The sequence below is a fragment of the Nicotiana tomentosiformis genome, chromosome 6, assembly GCF_000390325.3.
Source record: "Nicotiana tomentosiformis chromosome 6, ASM39032v3, whole genome shotgun sequence".
Classification (NCBI taxonomy): Eukaryota; Viridiplantae; Streptophyta; class Magnoliopsida; order Solanales; family Solanaceae; genus Nicotiana; species Nicotiana tomentosiformis.
The window spans coordinates 148,799,177-148,816,443 of record NC_090817.1 but is presented as its reverse complement, the minus strand read 5'-3'; positions in this window follow the sequence as shown (position 1 = coordinate 148,816,443).

The following is a 17,267-nucleotide window of genomic DNA, read 5'->3' as shown; positions in this document are numbered from 1 at the left end:
GGTGAATTAAAATTTGATATGTCAAAAATTAGGTCCTACCCAGAAAAGGAAAAAAAAATAATAAGTCCTAATTCAAATTTTATGTGGATTTACATTAGTGAACTATAAGTTGTAGCTCAACTCGCTTAACTCATCCAACAATTCAAATTTGTCTTTTCATTTACCTTCTCTTTAATTTGTTGCTATATACAAAAGTAAGTTTCTACCTAATGATTCATTGTGTAATGCAATAATTTTGTCTTTTTCTCTTTATATAATTTAACAACACTATGCTAATTTTTTATTTTGCTAACACATAATATTTTTTAAATTGACCCAATAATTTGAATAGATGTTTTGTGCTTAACTCTTAAAATAATATTCATACTCACACAAACTCATTTAAAATTAATGAATTTGACAAGGTATACTTGTATTGTTCATTTAAATTTCAAAACTGGCCTAGACCCACTTCAGCTACAGAGATCTGGAGTTTCCTGGGCTTGGCGGGTTATTATCACCGGTTGGAACTGTATTCGTGACACCAATTTTAGGATTTGTATTTGGATATCCGTTCATCAGATTTATCTACTTTACTTCAGTTTTATTTAGCTTATTGATTTTTATTTGATTTGAATTATTAAAAATGGTTAATAACTACATCTAACGTTGGATTGCCTAGCAAGTGAAATGTTAGGCGGCATCACCGTCCCGAGGATGAAAATTCCGGATCGTGACAAATAGAACATATTATATACTCCTTTTAATGCAAATTAGATAACATCAGTATTACTGTAAAAAATGAAAATCAATGCACGCATCACGCCTTGTTAGTTATCATGATTAAATAACAAGTTAAAGCGAAATACATATTGTGTAATATAAGAAATTAATTATTCAAGGACCCCTTAGAATTTGCTTTATCACGCTAAACTCCTTTGTGGTTTACGACATTACACTTACTTCCTTTTTTTAAACAATTTTTTTAATCTATTTATCAATATAAAATATTATAATACGACTAGTTTGCCCTTATCAAATATCCTTTTGTTAATTAATTTTGTAAGCATCTTGTTTAAAGAATTCAATTAGTAAAAAAATACAAGACAATAGAATTAATTATCTTTTGTGAATAAGCTTTTATACTCCTAAGTTACGGTTTTATTCTTGCAATACCTATATATCTATATTATAAATGATATTATGAAGTTTTCATCTGACATTCAGAGATAAGTTAATTTTGAAAAAATCGTTTCTTCTTCTTTTCCTCGATGTTTCGCCCCAATTGGATGAGTATGTTAAATTTAACCCATTTGCATATATGGCATCAGGAATGGCAAACTAAAGGTATTATAACACTTAGTTGATCAACCCCAATCTATCTATATATAACATAAAGCTAGGCATAGATAAGGTGATGTGGCACCTCTCTATGGCCTCCATTCATATTTATCTTTTATCTCCTTTTTTTTGGATTATTTCCCTCTTACTTATTTATTTATTAATAAAATAAAAAATGACAGTGAAATAAGAAAAAGAGATGAGGTTTCAGGTTATGAGGAAATTTCAGTTATGGATATAAAGAGAGTGCTATTATTAGTTTATAACGTATCAATTGTGAATAACATTTGTGAGCTTCTAACGTTTCTTCCACATCTTTCACAATTAAACTACCTTAAACATCAACAAATTTATTGTGTATTATGTATGATGATAGTGGGAAACTGAAAAGACGGTATATTGTATGCATAAATTTCTATGAATTTGCTTCATATCCTTGCCATGGATATTAACGAGAAAATTAGCTATGAGATTGGTCTTCCAACAATTGAGAAGGATAGGGCTAACTCACAAAATTGAATTTATAGAAGTCCATGCACTTCCCTTTCATGACTAAATGATCGGAGAATACGTATCAATTTTTTATTGAAAAAGATATCAAATGAATAAGTTAAATCTACCGGTCAATGAATAAGTTGAATCTACCGGTCAATGTTTATTTTTTGTGAGTTATTTTTATTAACAGGGTAAGACTACACAACAAATGATTTGAATGGGAGTAGTTAAGCATATATAGAATCATTTTCCCTCTTTGTTTCTTAATCTTTCCTATATGAGTCTATGGTTTTTCTTTTATGAACTATCTTAAGGCCTTTAAATTAATTTCTTTCATGTTCTGATGATCAAAGAAATCTGACTTTTGGGACGTAGTACATAATTTGCTGTATATATATATATATAGATATTTATAAAAGAGGGAATGGGCAAGATGACTTGACACTTCTCTTTGGCCAAGGATCCTACTACAAAATATCTGTTAAATTGCGGCGGTTTATTTATAGGGGTTATACAAAACCCCCACTATACATTTATTTTGTGGCGTTTGTGTCAATCCCCACAAAATAATTCTTTTTGTGGCAGCTTATTTGTGAGGGTTGTAGAAGACCCCCATTATATATTCTATTTGTGGCGTTTTTGTTCCAACCTTCACAAAATTATTCTTATTGTGAGGTTTCTTTTGTAAAAATTCTTGAGATTAGGTGCCATCACGACATCCTACGGAGAAAAATTGAGATTGTGACAAAATTTTACAATTAGAAAGAATAGAGCAATAGTAGCTAAATAGTAAAATGAGACAAAAATATATATATAAATATAAGCAATAAAGATCTTATTGATGGATGTTTATATGTTTAAGGTGTGAGGTAACGACCATACGTCAGGCGCGCGCGATATTTACCTGGAAGATATTTAAGTTTTATAATTATATACACATAATTTTTGTTTTATCATTTTATTTTAGATAATTTAAATTTTGAAAGGATATAAATAATACTAATAAAGCTAAGCACTTGGATTTTCGTTATTTTCATCATACCAATTAAAATATTATTGCATTTATCTAATATAGAGATTTTAGCAATTTTATTGATGCCAAAATTATTTTTGTTATTAAAAAAAAAATTATTTTTCTCAACTAGTTTGATTTTGTTGCTTAAAATTTTCATTCTTGTTTGCTCCAAAAACAGACACGGTAATTTCTCCCTCCCATTTCAAAAAATTTCCCAAATCTTTCTCTCTTTTAATTCCACTATGCCTCAAGGTTTTCTCTTTTCAACAATTTGGCTGAACTGCCTTCTTCCCTGTGAATTCCCTTCGCTTCAATTGCTTCAGGTGCGTTCTTTCTTCATCTGCTTCAATTTTGATCTAGTATAATTACGTTTAAGTATTATTATTCTTCTCAATTTATGGCTCCTACACTGACTTTTAAGATCAGGGATTACGTATTTTCCGTTGCCCCAATGTTTCACTTTAATGGTTTTTTATTCAATTATTTTCAGGCTTGAAGGATGACATGATTTTTTTTGAAGGAAAGTATCCTTTTGGGCAAATTAACTTTAGAATGCCGCTACTCGTATTAAGGTGGTTTTTTTCTTTTCTCTTAACTCAATTTGTTTTCTTTATCTCAGTAGCCATGGAATTTGTGATTTTCAGTTGTAGTTTATTGCTTGAACTAGTAATAAAACCTTTATGGACAATCTGCCTTGGAATAGTCCTTCTTGAAGAATATGATTGAGTAAATCTTGTTAAATATATATGCTTCAAAATATATGAATACTTTAAACAAACGGTACCTCCGCTATTAGATCTTTTAATTTTGGTTACAGATTACCCAGTGTTTCTGTAAAGAGTTTTTCACTTAACGTAAAGTTTTTCCAAATTCCAACCATAATTTAATTATGTTGTGTGATATTAAAATTGCTTGAAGAGACCCATATATTAATAATTGTGCGAGAGTACATCGGAATTCTTCAGACAGAGTATTTGCTAATGTTATCTCTAACATCTACATTGAAAAATCTCAAGAAACTACATGGTCCTTAGTATCTCTTTTACTTGCTAAGGTCTTACAGTGAACTTTAATCTTGGGGATTTTTGGGTAGGTTAATTATTAGTATACCACTGATGCTTAATTTATTTTGAAAAAAGACAGTGAACTATAATTTTCTATATGGTTACTAGAGATAGAGAGCGAAGAACCTGAGCCTTACATTGAAGCATCTCAAGCACAAAAGGTGTATTATGTAGATGATGTGTTGTGCATCCATAGCCAAAAGATTTAATTTGTATAATATGTGAGAAGAGATGGAAGAAGAAATATACTACAATGAGATATATCAAGAGCAAGAACTTGAACACTTTTTGGCCATGTGACAGAGTATGTACAACTAATTACATACCATCTAATTGATGATGTAGTAAAGGGAAATGTTGTTTCTGACTTTATTAAATATGTGCCCTATCTGAAGGTAACAATAATTAAGTAGTTTTTATTTTTATTTTTTTTGGGTTTATAGGTATGCTTAGAATGGTATTCATATTTGGTTTAAAAGTATGTTTAGAAATGGTATTCATATATGATTCACCCTTTTTATTTGATTCACCTCTTTTTAAATTTATGGTGTTCATGTGTTTCCTTTAAGAGGATCTCTTACTATGAAGTAGTTCAAGAGACAAAAAGCTTTGTTGAAGCTAACTTGATTGGATGTTAAATTTATACAGATTTGGTTTAAAGGATTGATGTGCTTGCTGAGGGGTAAGTTTTGTTTCTTAACTCATCTCCTAAATTTTCAATTCTTTTACTTCTTTTCCTAGATTATATCAAGTAACCAAATTTGTTTCATATTTGTAGTTGTTAGTTCCTCTAGAAATGAGATATTGAGGTAAGCTAGTAGTATATATTTTTAATTTATTCCAGATTTATTTTTGCACTTTTTGTTGCTTTTGTTTGAAGTTAGCTCCAAAAGATTTTGACTATGGTGTGGTTTGGTTTAGTTTGATAAATTAATTATTGGTTTATTTTACAGTTCCAGCATAGTGATATGCAGAGTGAGTCTGCTTCACTCATGGGCGGAAGAGTATCACGAGGTGACAACAATACAAATCAGCAAGCAAATACATGTCACTTTTGTATATTTATTTATTGTTGACCTACTCTAGATTGCAAAATGTTTAAGCTATCATATACCGTATGTGTTGTATAACCTTAGTTTGATATGAACTTGAATTTGTGATGTTGGTTTGTTTAGATACTTTTAATGGAATTAGATTTGCGGTGTATTTACTGAATCCTAGAACTAAAATTTTGAATAGAAAAAAAATATTCTGGCAGTTATAAGCTGCTAGTATTTAATTTTTTTTAAAGATTGAGATAAAAATTGTGGGGGTTTATAACTCTCACATAATATTTTTTTAAAACATTGAGATCATATTTGGAAGGTTACAAACCGTCACTGATTGCCTCTACCCCCCCTCTCCCCCCCTCCCACAAATTATAAATTGATTTTGTGGCGGTTGTCGTGGAGGTTCTTAAAAACTCCCACAGAAATGCTTGTGGCAAAGGTAACTGTGGCATTTTTTAAAACCGCCACAATTTATTTTGTGGAGGTCAAAAACTGCCACAAATCTTTAAATTAACCCCCACAAAATGAGCTCTTTCTTGTATCAAAAAAAGATATTATTTATCAATAACTAGCCATTTTAGTCATGTCACCAAAAATAACCAAAAACATTATCAATGATATACAATATTGAAAAAATATTGGCAAATATTTTTTCTTTTCAATGGGTATTATTGTGATTCTTTGAAAACACATTGATGAGACAATGTATAAATTTTAACGAAGTTTGAAGGTGAGTTAGACTAGTTTAGAGTCAAAATTCATTACCAATAATATACAATATTAAAAAGATTAGGCAAATAATGATTTTTTTTCAATGGGTATGGTTATCATCGAAAACATATAGATGGGGCAATATACAAAATTTGAGCAAAATTAGAGGTGATATGAACTGATTTGGTATCAATATTTGTAGTTAAAATCGAGTTTAATTTTTTTTTTCTGGGATACATGTATCAAACTTATAACATGCATGTATCTCATACACATGTATACATTGTTATTCATTTGATACAATATGTAATACACAGTGTGATACACATATCATCTTTTTTTATGTTCATCTTCTACTTCGAATTTTCAATTCAAACCACCTCAAAACTACAACAAATCATTCCAAAACTGAGATTCAAACTCCTTAAGATGTACCAAATTTATTCCATTAATAACACTCAATCAAAAGAAAGCAAACATTTGATATTTTTGGCTATAAATAGCTAATTGGCTAATATTGATAGTATTTGGTTAATATTAGTAATATTTAATGAATTGACTAATTTTTATACTTATTTGCTTATGATGGTAATTTTCCATAGTATGTATGGTGTAAATTGCTTATACAGGGATATGCTCAAATTCTTTCAAATGCATGCGTGGTGCCCAAGCCAATTTTGTAAGCTCAATCTCATACTTGTAATTAGTCCGTAGAACCTTAGAATATAATCGTGTTTAAGGTGTTGATCAAAATCTTGGTCTATTATAATGGTTTGTCATCACACTTTTGAATTTACTTAGGGTGATAATTTGGTGTGTGCTAGGTTTGACGTTGGAGTCGCGCATATTATATAATCCCTTCAATTCAAATTAGATAATAGTAGCATTACAGGAAAAAATTAAAAAAATAAACTTACTTGAATCTCGATGCACGCATCATACCATGCTAATTATCATGATTAGGTAACAACTTGAATGGGACAGTGCATATTGCATAATTATGATTAAGCCATAAAATTAATGAATAAATAATACTTATGCACTTATTTAGTTTGGTGCACGCATTAAATGTAAATACTAAGTATTTTCCATTAGTTTACTAAGCTATTTTCAGGGAACACGAATTTGAATGACTCATAAACATTCAAGCTATACAACTTAAAAATAAAACAGCACCACTGAAAACATTAGAGTTGATTTAACGAGGTAATTACCTCACTACGTAATCTGTCGATCTCTCTTTATTGTTGTTTTTCTTTACAAATAACTCCGCCTAACTCAACACTTAATTAACAATTAATGTAACTAGGGAAGGTATAAGTAGAGTAAATTTCACTAAACAGTGTTTTAACCTGCCTTGTCATCCATATATAATAATATGCGCGCATGTTACATTTGTTTCCCGCTAAAAACCTAACTCCTCTGAAGTTTTTCCTCTAATAGTAACTGGATATTAGAATTCAATATAGCCCTTTCATACGCTACTAACATATATATGGAAGCCCTAGCCTTACTCCGCGGATTAAAACTTGCTACTTATACCCACTGGTTGTCGAAACTGACGGCAAAGATTTAATTAAAATGACAACTAACAATGATTGCTATTATCAAAATCTTGTTGATGATTGCAGAGGGCTATTACAAGAGGTGGGGGATCCGCCACTGAAGCACATCTTTAAGGAGGCAAATGAAGTCGGAGATAAGCTGGCTAAGCAAGGAAACTGCCCGGACCTTTTTGGAAGCTTGATGTTATTTTATGTTCCTCCTACTTTTGTTGCATCTACTTTTGAAAAAGACAAAATGGGCACCATGTCGCCCAAACAAGTCTCCTTATGTAATGACTCTTAATTAATTTATGTCTTCATTACACCAAAAAAAAAAAAATCACTTATGCGTGCTTTATCTAGAAGTAGTTGCAACTATCGTTTTTCAATAAATGTTTCGGCAGTTCTCTCTTGTTGACCTTCTTACCAAAAATGATTGAAATAATATCTGTTTTTTTATTAAAAAAATTTGTATTGAAGTATGTTTACCCGAAAAATCGGATAACGTTAAATTTATGTATGGTTCTAAGGATACGTGATACCCTTTGATACAAATCGTATAGAGAGATAGCAATACGAATATTCTTGACTATGACTGTGGGAATAATGAATCAGAAAGAACGAATAAAATGAAGTAAAACAAGCACAATGAGGTATCTTTTGTTCCAGTGTCTTCAGTGTGTCCATAGCTTACAAGGATCTTCCTTTTATAGTAGAGGGTCATTACTTTATTTATAACAAAAAATAATAAAATAAAGTATATAGTGGAGGACCCATGATGATTTATCTCTTCCTCGATTCCGGCCAAGATTCTCTCTCTTGGTGCGGTTGTAGCGGCTCTTGTCTGTGAGCTCGATACTGGCTCGAACTCGTTACTGGGTCGAGCCCTTCGGTCTTGGCTCGGGTTCGACCTTCGGGATGGGCGTCACGTATTTTCGACCTCGAAGCAATGCCTTGCGGATCGATTTGGTCACGAGCTCGATAAGGTTATCGAGTCGACTCCTCGAGCAGCCTTCGGACTCGAGGCTCGTTAGTACTGTCTTCGGAGCTCACTCCCAAAATTTCACTCCGACTTCTTACCACTTGAACTCGATCGAACGTACGAAGGCCGAAATCTATTTCGACCATATATAGATAGTACCCTCGTTTCTCACGAAGGATGCGGTGAGAATCGATATGATTTTCGACGGTTCGATCGGGTTATAATCTGACGTTTTAACAGGGATCGATTATGACGTATGTGATAGCTGTCCCATCGATTTAGTCTTTCAAGGTATTTAATGCTTGTCAGATGGCGGTCGACCACCTCTGATATTGAACCGTTATGATGCGAGCCTATAAATAACCCTTTCATCTAACATTTACCACTTTTACGCATTCACTCCCCCAAATTTTCTTATCTTTTCTCTCTATCTCGTCGCTTGCAGAGCCATCTACACCAGAGTTTTGGTGTCGTCAATTTTTCAATTTCCTTTGCCTTTCTTCCTCTCATATCAATGGCCAAAACTTCGAAAACTGTACCTCAAAAGGAGAAAGCTTATTCTTCACGGCCGTTCGGTGACAAGGCATCGGTGGAGCCGTCCACCTATGACTATATTCCCAGCCCGTGTACTCTGAAGATCGATTTTAAGGTTGAGAATCCTTCATCTGTTCCGGGTCGATGCGAGCACGTGTCGATGTACATGTGCTCTATAACGGAGGGTCATCTCGAGGCCGTTAGGAAAGACTGCAACTGGGGTTCCGAGGTTATGTTGTAAATTTCATCCCCCGAAGAGAGCGTCATCACCCATGTGGAGGGGTTTTTAAGTGTTTACACTTATCCCTTTACATTGAGTCCCGTCGACCCGGTGATCATTGATTTTTGCAAAAGATATCAGGTCATCCTCGGTCAAGTTCATCCCTCTCTATGGCGTATAGTAATCCTACTTCATTTCTTCTCCATCAAAGCTGGGGGGCTGGATTTTTCCCTGAATCACCTCATACGATTGTATCGGCCTCAAATCTTTCGAGGACTAATCAGACTTCGTCGTCGGGCATCGAAGGCTTTGATGTCGAGCATCGATGAAGACAAGGATCAGGGTTGGATGGACCGTTATATTCGGGTGAGGACCCGTGACCTTATTCCGTAAAAGAAGATGTTGTTCCCCGAGGAATGGAATTTTGATCGTAAGTGGTCCTCATAAGACGTTGCTTTTCGTATCTTTTCCTGATTTTTTCTAATGTCTTTCTCCGATATACAGTTGCCCCTTGGATGCCACAAGCGGTGCCCGACCTCGAGGATTGGGTTTGGAAGTTAGCCTCGACTTCCTTTTATGCCGAACACGCTTGGCGTGATTTGGCAAAAGGCAGATGGGAGGCCAAGAATCACGGTAAGATTTTACTTCTCGTTTCCTTCGAAGTGTTCTTTGTGCTCCATTCGTTACCGATTTCCTTTCATGCAGGTGTAACCAAGGATGCCGCTTTGAGGCCTTCGAGCGGTGAAGAAGGAACCAAGTCCCCGGTCCCGAAACCGGGGAAAGATAAAAAGCGAAAAGCTGCCTCTCGGTTAGAGGACCCCAAGCCCAAAACTCGAAGGGTGAGGAGGAAGGCGATTGCTCTTCCGATTGACTCGGTCCAACGACTGAGAGAAGAAGAAGAAGACGACGACGAAGAAGAAGAAGGCGGTGCCTCAGCTTTGGTGATCCGATCTGCGAGAGCTATCGAAGTCACCAAAGCTCCTGAGCCGATGGCGGCTGTACCGGTCGGGGTTGGCCCCGGGATCCCGAGTCTTGATCGGAGCGCCCCAAGTGATTCACTTGGGCTATGATAGTGGGTCATTCGCCTTCCCTTCCAACCTTTTCTGAGGAGGCGTTAAAGGAAGCTCGAGAATTGAAGACCCCCGATATAGGCGGAGGCTCTAGTGTAGGGGATCCCTTTCGGGATTGCTTTACTGGAGTCAATGATGCTTCCGATATTGGTGACGCTTCTCTTCTACTAGAAGAGGCCCAACGTTTCATTACCCGGGTAATGATTTTACTATACTTGGTTTCTTTGTTCTTTTCCAAACTTGACTCGTGTTCTTTCCCTACTGTGCAGGCCATTAGTAGGTTTCGAGTCGACCTTAGCCAGTGTGAGGTCGAGCTTCAGAAGGTCTCGGGGGAGAGAGACGCTATGCGGCTTCTTTGCAGCCAAAAGGACAAGGCTATAAAGGACCTCCAAGCGGATTTGGCTAAGGCTCGTGAAGAAGAGGCCGAACTCGATAAGCAGGTGAGCCTCGTTCTGTTAAAGTATGGGTTTGACTCTACTGTGGAAGTTAACCCTTTATTGTCTCAGCTGCAACAAAAGGTTGAAAAGATCGGGTCACTTCGGGAAGAAGTTGATCAAATCAAGACTGAATGTAATCAGTGAAAGGAGACTATCGACCGCCTGGCTGCGAAAAAAGAGACCATTTTGACCAACTTATTATCGGTCGATGTTCAGCTTCGAAACGTCAAGCAAAATGGTTCAGCTCAATCTAAGAGGATCGAGGAGCTTGAAGTTCGGCTTGCTGAGGCCAATGTAGAGGTTGAGTCGTCGAAAATCTTGGCGGATAAGTCCATTGCGGTCTATCGAGCTGATGCTGAGGCTGCTCAGATGGAGGCACGAGAGGCGGTGGATACTGTCGACACTCGAGCACATTGGATTGCCGAACTTACTAAATGTAGGTCTCGGAGGGAGACCCTCGAGGATATACACGCTCGAGGTTTCAACCTTACTGAAGAAATAAAAAAGGCTAAAGAGCTCGAAGCTGAAGCCTTGGCTTCCGATGGCGATGATGATGATGATGACGGTAGCAAGAGCGGATCCGAGGACGGGGAAGAGCCTGGCAGAGAAGCAAATGCCCCTGAGGATGATCAGGAAGCTTAGTTCTTAATTTTATACGTTTGTAATCAATCATGTAGAAATTTTTGTATATAGACAACTTGGCCGACTTGTGAAGACTTTATACGTGCCTTACAAATGTTTTCACAAGGATCATAACAATTTAATCAAATTTGGACTTTGTAGTCTCTATGATTGATTGTTTTTTCAGATTTGAAGTGACGTAGCCCTTAGGCTTACTAGTTGAGTCAATGATTCGAACTCGAAGAAATATAATCCGTAGGCGTAATAGTCGAGTGAGTGCTTGCTTGAACTCGAAATGAAAGTAGCCCATAGGCTTTAGTCGTCGAGTGAATGATTCGAACTCGAAGTAACGTAGCCCGTGGGCGTAATGGTCGAGTGATTGCTTGCTCGAACTCGAAATAAAAGTAGCCCGTAGTCTTAGTCGTCGAGTGAATGAATTGAACTCGAAGTAATGTAGCCCGTGGGCGTAATGGTCGAGTGAGTGCTTGCTTGAACTCGAAATAAAAGTAGCCCGTAGGCTTAGTCATCGAGTGAATGATTCGAACTCGAAGTAATGTAGCCCGTGGGCGTAATGATCGAGTGAGTGCTTGCTCGAACTCGAAATAGAAGTAGCCCATAGGCTTAGTCATCGAGTGAATGATTCGAACTCGAAGTAATGTAGCCCGTGGGCGTAATGGTCGAGTGAGTGCTTGCTCAAACCCGAAATAAAAGTAGCCCATAGGCTTAGTCGTCGAGTGAATGATTCAAACTCGAAGTAATGTAGCCCGTGGGCGTAATGGTCGAGTGAGTGCTTGCTCGAACTCGAAATAAAAGTAGCCCGTAGGCTTAGTCGTCGAGTGAATGATTCGAACTCGAAGTAATTTAGCCCGTGGGCGTAATGGTCGAGTTTATCTTAATTCTGATTGCATAATAAATCTCCAAATAGAGGAATTTTTCTTGGATATAAATGTGTTCATGTTTCCCATCTGGGTTCGGGCCAACTACATGAGCACGTTTCGTTTTGACTATTTTGGCTCTTACAACTTTTCCTACTGGGACCCCGTTGTTGCGAAATAACTTTCTTGTATCAGAACTTGATATATTTGAGGGCTAATGCCCCCTATTATTCGAGGTCGATTGTACGGAGGCCTCGGATACTTGTTGTAAGTGCAACACGATCATTGGTTGTCTCATTAAAAACCTTGCCGAAAAACCCATTTGGGATAAAATCGGTCTAAGGAAAAAAGAGTGCAACGCGTGTCTTCAAGCGATGGGTCCATCTTAGCTCTTGTTCGGACTTCTGCAGGGGTCAGTTTTGAAATATAAACGAATATGAAAGGGTCCTACATTAGCAGTAGTATCGTTTTAGATGTGACACATTCCAACTGCTTGATAGCTGTTTGCCGTTTATAATGCCGAGCCTGTACGATCCCTTTCCGACGTTCTTGAGAACCTGATATGGTCCTTCCCAATTTGGTCCTAGTTTTCCTTCGTTCGGATTTCGGGTATTGATGGTGAATTTTCTTAACACTAAGTCCCCGGGCTTGAAATGGCGGAGCTTGGTTCTTCGATTATAATATCTTTCGATTCGCTGCTTTTGGGCGACTAATCGGACGAGAGCAGCTTCTCATCTTTCATCCGATAATTCGAGGCTGGTATTCATAGCCTCGTTATTTGATTCTTCCATCGTGAATCAAAATCTGGTACTGGGTTCACCGACTTCGACTGGTATCAATGATTCAGACCCATATACTAAGGAGAATGGGGTCACCCCCGTATTAGATTTTGATGTTGTCCGATACGCCCAAAGGACTTCGGGCAGGATTTCTCTCCATTTTCCTTTAGCGTCGTTCAACCTCTTCTTTAGGTTTTGAATGATAGTTTTGTTCGTTGATTCGGCCTGTCCGTTCCCACTGGGGTGGTATGGTATTGATAGTATCCTTCTTATTTTGTGATCTTCGAGGAATTTTGGTTCTTTGCTGCCAACGAATTGTTTCCCATTGTCACATACTATTTCGGTGGGTATCCCGAATCGGCATACGATATGATCCCAAATAAAGTCTATAACTTTCTTCTCTCTTATTTTCTCGAACGCCTGCGCTTCAACTCATTTAGAAAAATAGTCAGTCATAAATAAAATGAATTTGGCTTTACTTGGGGTCGATGTCAGAGGGCCGACGATATCCATTCCCCATTTCATGAATGGCCATGGGAATAAGACTGAGTGAAGTTGCTGTCCGGGTTGATGGATAATTGGCGCAAACCTTTGACATTTGTCACATTTACGAACAAATTCCTTCGCGTCTTTGCCCATATCGGTCCAATAATACCTTGCTCTGATTATTTTTTCAAACTAATGTATCGGCACTGGAGTGATTCCCACAAGTGCCCTCGTGTACTTCTCGTAGGATGTAATCGGTACCTCCCGGACCCAAACATACTGCCAGCGGTCCATCGAATGTCCTTCGATATAGCGTTCCATCTTAAGCCAACGTGAATCGAGCAGCTTTAGTCCGTAGGACCTTAGAGTCTTTTGGGTCCGATGGGAGCTTTCCGCTCTTTAAGTATTCAATATACTTATTTCTCCAATCCCAGGTTAAGCTTGTAGAATTTATCTAGGCGTGACCTCCTTGGATTACCGATCTCGAGAGTTGGAGGACAGTCCCCGAGCTCAAGTCATCTTCCTCGACCGACGATCCCAAATTCGCAAGTGCATCGACTTCATTGTTTTGTTCTCGTGGAATATGCCGTAAAGTCCATTGTTTGAAATGGTGCAAAGTGACAAGTAGTTTGTCTAAATACCTTTGCATTCTACCTTCTCGAACTTCGAAAGTTTTATTCACTTGACTCACCACCAGCAAAGAATCACATTTGGCTTTAATGACTTATGCTCCCAAGTTTTTAGCTAGCTCGAGACCTGCAATCATGGCTTCATACTCGGCCTCATTGTTAGTTAACCTGGTAGTTTTAATAGATTGCCTAATAGTGTTACCCGTGGGTGGTTTCAAAACTATGCCCAACCCGGACCCCTTCACGTTCGAAGCCCCATCCGTAAAAAGGATCCATATTCCCGATGATGTAGCCGATTTCAACAGGAGTTCTTTTTCGACTTCGGGTATGAGGGTTGGCGTGAAATCGGCCACGAAGTCTGCTAAAATTTGAGACATGATGGCCGTACAGGGTTGATATTCGATATCGTACCCACTGAGTTCGACGGCCCATTTGGCAAACCGGCCTGATAGTTCGGGCTTATGCAAAATATTACGAAGCGGGTAAGTGGTTAATACGCATATGGGGTGACATTGAAAGTACAGTCTTAACTTTCTAGAGGCGCTTATCAGTGCAAGTGCTAATTTTTCTAGGTGCAGATATCTAGTTTCTGCTTCTTCTAAGGTGCGACTTATATAATAAACGAAAAATTGCGTACCTTGCTGTTCTCGAACTAGGACACCACTTACGGCGATTTCCGATACTGCCAAGTATAAACAAAGTTTTTGTCCATTTTTGGAGTGTTAAGTAGTGGTGGGCTCGATAGATATCGTTTTAGTTCCTCCAATGCTTGTTGGCATTCCGAGGTCCAAGCGAAATCGTTCTTCTTTTTGAGTAGAGAGAAAAATTTGTGACTTCGATCTGACGATCTCGAAATGAATCGGCATAAGGCTGCAATCTGTCCCATTAGTCTTTGTACAGCTTTCACACTGTCCACGATGGTGATGTCTTAGATGGCCTTGATTTTATCGGGGTTAATCTCGATTCCCCGGTTTGACACCATGAAGCCGAGGAACTTGCCCGAACCGACCCCGAAAGCATATTTTTCTGGGTTGAGCTTCATGTTGTATTTCCTCAAAATCTCGAACATTTCCTGCAAATGGGTCAAATGGTCATCTGTGCGCATGGACTTAACTAGCATGTCGTCAATATAAACTTCCATTGATTTACCTATTTGTTCTTCAAACATTTTATTTACTAGGCATTGGTAAGTAGCCCCTGTATTTTTTAGCCCGAAGGGCATCACATTATAACAATATGTTCCATATTTGGTGACAAATGAAGTCTTTTCCTGGTCCTCCGGGTTCATCTGAATTTGATTATACCCGGAATAGGCATCGAGAAAAGTGAGGATCTCATGGTCGGTCGTGGCATCGATCATGCAATCGATGTTGGGCAGCGGAAAGGAATCTTTGGGGCATGCTTTGTTCAAATCCTTATAGTCCACACACATTCTAAGTTTGTTCCCCTTTTTAGGCACTACAACTACGTTGGCTAACCATTCGGGATATTTCACCTCCCGAATGGACCCTATTTTGAGAAGTTTGGTTACCTCGTCTTCTCTTTTGCTTCACCGATCTGAACCTAGGGTCCAAGCTTAGCCGATGCGTCGTTATGTCCGGTGGGATCCCTGTTATATCTAAGTGGGACCAGGCAAAATAATCAATATTATCGATAAGAAATTAAACAAGTTTCTTCCTGAGTTCGGGGCTCAACCCCATTCCCAAGTATACCTTTCGCTCGGGCTAGTGCTCTATTAGTGTGATTTGGTCTAGTTCTTCAATTGTTGATTTGGTGGCGTCAGAGTTATCGGGAATCATGAAATATCGAGAGACCCTTTGACCATCATCTTCTTCGATCTTCTGGTTATCTGGCTGGGTCGAAGCCGACATCTGTGATTGCTATTTGGTGTCCCGTTCTCCTTCTGAGCCCGATCCCTTTATCGGCGAAGGCGAGGATATTGATTTCGCTTCCTCGACGGCGAACATTTCTTTTGCGGCTGGTTGTTCTCCGTACACTACTTTGACACCTCTCGATGTCGGGAATTTGAGGACCTGGTGTAGGGTCGAAGGTACAACTCTCATGTTGTGGATCCATGGCCTTCCGAAAAGGGCGTTGTACCTCATGTCGCCTTCGATCACATGAAACTTCATTTCCTGGATGGTTCCGGCCACGTTTATTGGTAAGATTATCTCGCCTTTGGTGGTTTTACATGCCATATTGAATCCGTTTAGAGCTAGAGTTGCGGGTACAATCTGGTCCTGCAGGCCGAGCTGTTCTACGACCTTCAATCTGATGATGTTGGCCAAGCTACCTGGATCGATTAACACACGCTTAATTTTAGTTTTATTCATGAGTACTGATATTACTAGTGCATCGTTATGAGGTTGGATGACTCCTTCTGCATCTTTATCATCGAAGGACAAAGTCCCTGTAGGTGTGTAATCTTGAGTCCGAGATCGCTTTTCCCTCACACTCGATGTTTTAGTGCGTTTAAGCATTGGTCCCTGAGGGGTATCGCGCCGCCGATGATCATGTGAATGACGTGCTGCGATTCTTCTTGCTCGTTTTGCTTGCCAAAATCCCTGTTTTTAAAATGGTTCTTCGACCTATCACTCAGAAATTCCCGAAGGTGCCCTTTGTTAAATAAGCGGGCTACTTCCTCTCTTAGTTGCCTGCAATCTTCCGTTCTGTGACCATGGGTGCCATGATATTCACACATTTGATTGGGATTCCTTTAGGCAGGATCGGTCTACATGGGTCAAGGCCACTTGGTGTCTTTAATGTATCCGATAGCCGACACGATGGCGGATGCACCAACGCTGAAGTTATACTCTGATAACCGAGGTGCTTCTATAGGATCGGCATATTTATCAAAACCGCTCTTGCTCATAAGTCCCCGAGAATTTTTGCCCTCGATCAATCCTTCGATTGTTCCGAACTGTATTGCGTGTTGGACCGTTGTTCATCCGATCTGCGATATACGGTTGATATTGGTCTCTGTTCGACCTTTGTTCTTTGTCGATCTCCCTTTGGTTTTTAGTAGCTGTCCTGTTCTGATTCACGGGTCCATACGGAGCTCCCAACTGGTCATCTTCGACCCTAATTTTCGATTGATATCGGTTGTGTATATCTGCCCAAGTTATTGCGGGATACTCGATTAAATTTTGCTTCAGCCGACGTGATGCTGTCGAACTCAGCTCGTTCAACCCTTGGGTAAAAGCTTGTACGGCCCAATCGTGTGTGACTGGTGGCAATTCTATGCGTTCCATTTGAAATCGGGATACGAATTCCCTCAGCATTTCATTACCCCTTTGCTTTACTTTTGTAATGACCCAACCGATCATTTTATCTTTTAGAACCCCGTTCCCTAAAATAAAACTTCTCGTAGGTGCTTGTAATGATTTATGACTTGCGGGGATGGTTGGTTCGGGATTTGAAAGTGTTTGGGGCGAAA